This window comes from Amblyomma maculatum, chromosome 6 (genome assembly GCF_055883805.1).
Source record: "Amblyomma maculatum isolate TAMU_Amacu chromosome 6, ASM5588380v1, whole genome shotgun sequence".
Lineage (NCBI taxonomy): Eukaryota > Metazoa > Arthropoda > Arachnida > Ixodida > Ixodidae > Amblyomma > Amblyomma maculatum.
The window spans coordinates 95,353,846-95,360,281 of NC_139349.1; the positions used below are offsets into that span (position 1 = coordinate 95,353,846).

General features: G+C 47.6%; 1 non-coding gene across 1 annotated transcript; it reads left to right on the forward strand.

The window, feature by feature from the left end:
* The first annotated feature begins 2,454 nt into the window (after positions 1-2,454).
* On the forward strand, positions 2,455-2,526 carry TRNAT-UGU (transfer RNA threonine (anticodon UGU)). Its single transcript has one exon. It is a non-coding gene; the product is annotated as a tRNA-Thr (tRNA).
* Positions 2,527-6,436: the final 3,910 nt, after the last annotated feature.

Here is a 6,436-nt window from a genome sequence, read left to right on the forward strand (position 1 = left end):
GAAGACGGCAGTAGTGAGATCATGGTCAGAGAAGCTTTGGGCGGATGAAATGCCAACCAAACGCGCTCTTTCAGACGGAAAGAGATACGCATGTCAAAAGGAAATCCGCCAGCTAGCTATAGGTGGCAACTTTACGTCGGACAGAAATTAAATTAAGCAAGGGATTGCCGAGCACTTTAAAGAAATTCTAAGTCATCCACAGGACCTTAAAGATGGGTTCTAAAAAGAATTCCTCCCACTGATGCCAAAGCTAGACTACAGTTCACTGTAGCTGGACGAAGATGTGAAGACACAACTAGAACAATCAATTACACCAAGTGAGATGGAATGTGCAATAATGACTTAGCTGCCGGGAAAGCACCTGGGCCTGATGGCTTAGGGACCATTTTCTATAAAACATTCTGCTCTGAGCTAGCCCAATTTCTTTCTCATGTCATTAACGAAGCGTATGACCGGAAAAGATTGCCTTTGTCCTTCACAACGTCACATATTGTGCTAATCCCAAAGAGCGATGATGCTCAGAAACGTTTGTTGCCAGGGTCATATCGCCCAATAACTCTTGCTAATGTCGATTATAAAATATTCATCAAAGTTCTTTCAAGGTGACTGCAAGGCGTTATTAAAAAGTTGGTTGAACCATACCAGACTTGTGGCATTAAAGGCCGCAGTATCACGACAAATGTTCACGTGGCTCGAAGCGCGCTCGAGTGTTGTGACGCGCTTGGTGGTCACGTCGCGATGATACAGCTTGACCTTGCAAAAGCCTTCGATCGTGTCTCGCACAAAGCATTGCACTGCATACCTGAACACACGAACCTGGGCGGTGTCATTACGGAACGTGTCAAGATAGTTTACACAAATTGCACAACGCGAATTATTGTTAACGGCGAGCTCACTGATAACTTGTGCGTGCTGTCGTCGGTGAGGCAGGGATGCCCGCTATCACCACTGCTGTTTGCCGCTTATCTTGAACCACTCTGTTTGGCCATTGAACATAATGCGTGCATTACAGGGTATAGGCTGCGGAAAGCAGAAGTTAAAATTCTCACGTATGCGGATGACATCGCGGTTTTTTTGCGCAGACAAAGCGAGTATTACAGAGACAACTAATGTGGTCGAAACGTTTTGTGATACGACTGGAGCCCAGATAAACTGGGACAAGAGTCGCGGTTTCTGGCACGGTTATTGGGTAGACACACCAGAAACGTTTTGCTGGCTGACTTGGTCAACCTTACCAACACAGTACCTAGGGGTGCCTCTCGGAAATTGCCTCGAGCCTGAACCATACCGGGCAGATCAGGCATTGAGAGCAAAGGAAAAGGCCGACGGGTGGCAAGGCAAGCAACTTTCCATGTTTTTAAGAGCCACTGTCTGCAACCTTTTTCTGGTATCAAAAATTCAGTACGTCATGAATGTGTTGTGTGCTGCAAGGGTGAGCATTCAAAAGATACACCGGGTTTTTGCTATTTTTTATCTAAGCCTCGACTTGGGAGCGGTCCAGTCGAACTAATTTGTTTTTGCCTGTCAAGAAAGATGGCCTTGGCTTAGCTCACTTGTTTTTGCGACAAATCGTGACACGCTTTGTTTTTTTACGCGATCAAAATGATACCTTTCTCCTCACAGTTATGCAAGTAAGGCTGGGTAGTTTTCTCCCTGGATAATAGTTTCGACTGTTGAGAATATGCGCGGAGGTATGACTGGGTACCTGCGTGAAGTAGTTTTGCCGTACAGGCTTTTGAATGTGCGTTTTTCCCAGCAGTACCTGTCCACTGTTACAGAAAAACCTCTATAGGGACCTTGTAGACGCCATGATGCTTGTACCTTTGTACCGTTCCACACATCGCGGAGGACCTGGACAGGACGTCCTAAAAAAGAGTGAAGAAAATGCCTATATTACCATCAGCCAAATCGTTCTTTTTCAAACTCCATACCAACACTCTCCCAGTTAAGAAGTGGCTTCAAGATAAAGGATTCTTCATTCCCTGGAACACCGACTGCCTTTTATGCAAGTAACCGGAAACAATAGAACACGTATTGACAGACTGCTGGGACCCGATCTTTTTTTGGGATGTCCTTCGAAGAACTTAAAAAAACAGTTACCCCTGGATCCATACGGCATCCGCTTCTTGCCTGTAAATAACTCAGAGGAAATACCGTATGACGTGATTATGCTCCTGGGCCTCCACGCAGTGTGGAAAACTCGAATGCAGTTTGAACACGCGGATTTGGTTGTTCGCCCGGTTCACGAACACTTCATTGAGGGTGTTGTGCGCTTGAGAAATGTGTACAACGCACTGCCTGATCCACCACAATGGGTATCTGCACTTCAAGAACTGATGTCACTAAAAAAAATTTTAAAGTCGTGTGAGCCAAAGTGTGGCCAGCATGTTTTATTTCTTGTAACCGCTTGATTTGAACGTCTGAATCGGCAATAAAGAAAAAAAAAATAAAAAAGCCGCTACAGCTCTATGGCAGAGCGCTGGTCTTGTAAACCAGTGGTCGTGAGTTCGATCCTCACTGGCGGCTCATTTTTTTCCTCTCCCCTTTTATAAGGCGAACGTAAGTATCGCTCCTAGTGCGCTAATGTTGACACCAGTTTAACGACACAACTGTTTACGCGCGTGCGCGCTCCTCTAATCTCTGCTCCTGAAGCAGTGGCTGCACCAAGCGCCGCTATAGCTCAGTGGCAGACCGCAAATACACGATGCGGTCTGCCATTGAGCTATAGCGGCGCTTCGTGCAGCCACTGCTTCGCTTTATTTGGTTGTCCAACTGGGAACGAATTAGCAGAGATAATCTCTTTCGGCGAGTTAAAGGCGGAGGGTTGTCTTAATGCATCTATATGTGCGGCAGATGGTTTTATGGTTTTGTTTCCTACGTGACCAAAAAGATGCATTCCTGAGAACCTTTATGCAAATCATGCTATCCAGTGCAATTCCAGAGTTTATAGTCTCTTCATGTTCTGCTCGGGGATACACTGTGTCACGCTTCCTGCGAGAAGTGGTGTGGTCGTTCAAGTTTTTGCGCGTGAGGTACTCTGTAGAGTATTTAGCGACGGTACCACCAAAACGACTGTACAAGGATCTTATTTCACAATTGTTCCCAGCTTCATCGTACAGAACCTTATACTGTGAAGGCCCAGGGAAAGATGTGCTAAACGAGTTAAAAACATGACTGTTGTACCGGGCGTAAAAACATTCTTTTTAAAATGCATACAGGAACCCTCCCAGTCAAAACATGGATGGAAGAAAAGGGCCTTTTTGTACCTTGGGGCTCAAACTGTCTACTATGTAGGAAACCTGGAACAGTTGAGCACGTGTACCTGGATTGTTGGGATGCGGTGTTTTACTGGGATGTGTTACAAAGGACACTTAAAAAAGACCTGCCATTGACGCCACGTGGAATTCGGTACTTGACAACTATTAATGATGATATCCAGTAAGACCTCATCATGCTATTGGGCCTTCACAGTATTTGGAGGAGTATGATGGCTTATAGACACTGTGATGTCGATGCACGATCTGTATGTGAATATTTTGTTGAACAAGTGTATAAACTAAAAGAAATACTGAAGCAGCAAGACGCTGCGGAGGAGGGCTTGAGTCTGATGGGCGAACTTGTGGTAATGAAAGTCCATTAGACACGGTTGTCAGCCAAGTGGGATGGCAACCACGATATTTTTCTGATGTATTTGTACCAATTCATGCAATAAAGAAAAAAAAAGCCATAGCTCAGGGGCAGAGCGCTGGTCTTGTAAACCAGCGGTCGTGAGTTCGATCCTCACTGGCGGCTGAATTTCTTTCCTCTCCCCTTTTATAAGGCAAACGTAAGTATCGCTTCTAGTGCGCTAATGTGGACTCCAGTTTAACGACACAACTGTTTACGCGCGTGCGCGCTCCTCTAATCCCTGCTCCTGAAGCAGTGGCTGCAGCAAGCGCCGCTATAGCTCAGTGGCGATTCTGCTTCCCTCCACGCCACTGAACGGACGCAGGATGCAGGGCTCCTCAGAAGCGGCTTCAGCAGCCATGTCAGGCCGCGGTAACAGGACTGCGGAACAGAACAATACTTACCAGGTTGTTTTGCCTGCACTGCCAACAGGTCGGTTTGTTTTGAATACCGTTTTTTTTGCACGCCGATATCAGGGCCCGCCCGTACCGGGTGGATGATTTCCGGGATGCTTTAGCGCAACACTCGCTAATCCCCGACGTTATCGCAATGGGGGCGTATCAGATGAGCCACGTCTGGGCCGTCACTCTCAAAGATATTGAAGCGGTGAACAAGATTGTAAGTGTAGGTGAGCTGTGTGTTAAAAACAGTCGCTGCTTGGTAATTGACCCGGCGAACCAGGACTTGCGACTCAAACTTCACTGGCTGCTACACAATGTGCCAGACGAGGATGTTCGTGCTGCATTTGCGCCGTACGGAAAGGTGTCGGAGGTTTCCCGGGAGGGCTGGCGTGTTAAAGGTATGCTAGAAAAGGGCTCTACAACTAGACTCGTCACGCTGAAGCTGAAAGCTGGCATGAAGCTCGACGACCTGCCGCATCAGTTGAACGTTAGAGGCGAGCTGGCGCTAGTCATTCTGCCAGGCAGACCCCCGTTGTGCCTACGCTGCCGCAGTACGGGTCACATCCGCAAAGAGTGCCGGGTTCCTCCCTGCGGAACCTGTCGACGGTTCGGGCATGAAGGCAGCCAGTGGGCACGAACCTACTCTAGCACTGCCGGTCCTGGGACCAGCGAAGCCTCGTCTGAGTTAATTATGGACGAGGCGGATGCGGAGGAGGCTCCTGACATATTAGAGGTCAGTCTTCAAAACAGGTCGCGCATTCCATGACTGTTTTAACAAAGCAAAGCATAAGGTGAAGGTCTCCAGTCAAGAGAATGAAACTCTGCAAGCCTTGCACGTTCCGTCACAGGACCATGAAGGCGCGTCAAAGGAAGCGACAGATGCAATCAATTTTTCTGACCCTCAGGAGCATCTCAGTACTGAGCCTCCCTGTACTGATGCCATGGAAGTTGGGCCGGAGACAGCAGCCTTAATTGCCGCGAAACGTCCGCACGAGGAAAGCGTCGAGGAGACTCAGCTGCCAGGTGGTGTTTGTGGTGAGCCGCCGCCGAAAACTGCGGGCATTCGAAGAGCAACTTTGAGACCGAAGCCGAACTTCTCGGCCGACACGCGGCAGGCGGGGAAACCGCCTCCGTAGTTTTTGTGGTGCCCTGAACGATTTGTGGGTCGGCTGCCTACCGACCAGCGTCAGGAACATTCAGCAACCAAGCGGGGCGTGTGTGAAAAAAAAATGAAAGACGGTGCTTGGACTTCGTTTGAATACAGCCCGACGTTCTGCTAGGAGCGCATTACATGCAAACATACGCCGCTGTTCTTCAGAACCGGAGGCCACGCAATCATGAAGGTAGGCACCATGCGGGTACGGACGTCTCTTTCTAATACATGACTCTCAAGCTTAATTCGCCGTTACACGTAGCTACTTTGAATGTCAGAGGGCTGGGAGCGAGAAGGCGACAATGCCAGCTAGGTCGCCTCCTTTTGGATAATGATACAGATATAGCAGCTGTGTAAGAGTCAAAGATTGAGAGCCAAGAAAGCACTGACCGTATGGGGGCTTCTTTTCAAGCAAACTTTTAAGTGTGTATATGCATTCTGTTGGTGTATCGGGTGGATGCCTTTTATTTATACGTAACACGCTGGGAGTAAGCGTACAGTCCGTTTTTGCCCGTCCAAGTTGTCGGCTTTTGGTTACTGATTTTACCTACTGTAATTTATGCTGGCGTGTTGTGTGTGTGTATGCTCCCAATTCAAAATGTGAACATGGATTGTTTTTTTAGTCTATTGAACTGTGGTTCAAGGCCGACAAACGCGTGCTTTTACTTTGTGACTACAACTGTGTGTGCGCAGCTGTGGACCGAGCGGCGAAGTGTAAACCTCGAACAGACAGAAGCTCCTAGCTGTTGAATGCACTTGTGCATGAGTATGGCCTTGAGGATGTTGGTAGTGCGTTCTCCACTGGAAACCAGCCAGAGTTCACGCACTTTCAGCGAGATAGCCATGCTAGATTGAACAGAGTGTATGCCTCTGTTGATCTTGTTTCCCTATGTACTGCATATGAGGTCAAACCTGTGTCTTTCAGTGACCATTGTCTCGTGAGTGCAATGTTTGGTAGGAAAGGAAAGAAATCGCGCTTTAACTGGCACCTATGGAAACTGAATGCCAAGCTTCTCGCCGATGAAGAGTTCCTTACGGAAGTTAAGACCGAGTTTGAAAATCGTCTTGCTATGCGACCAGTAAGTTTTGCAGCGGAATGGGACAGCTTCAAAGAGTGGGTCAAATTGAAATCCATAGAAAAGAGCAGTAAGGTGCGACATAAAGAGAAAGAAAAAGAACTGAATGAACAACTCCAGTTTTTTTTTTTTTTTTTTTT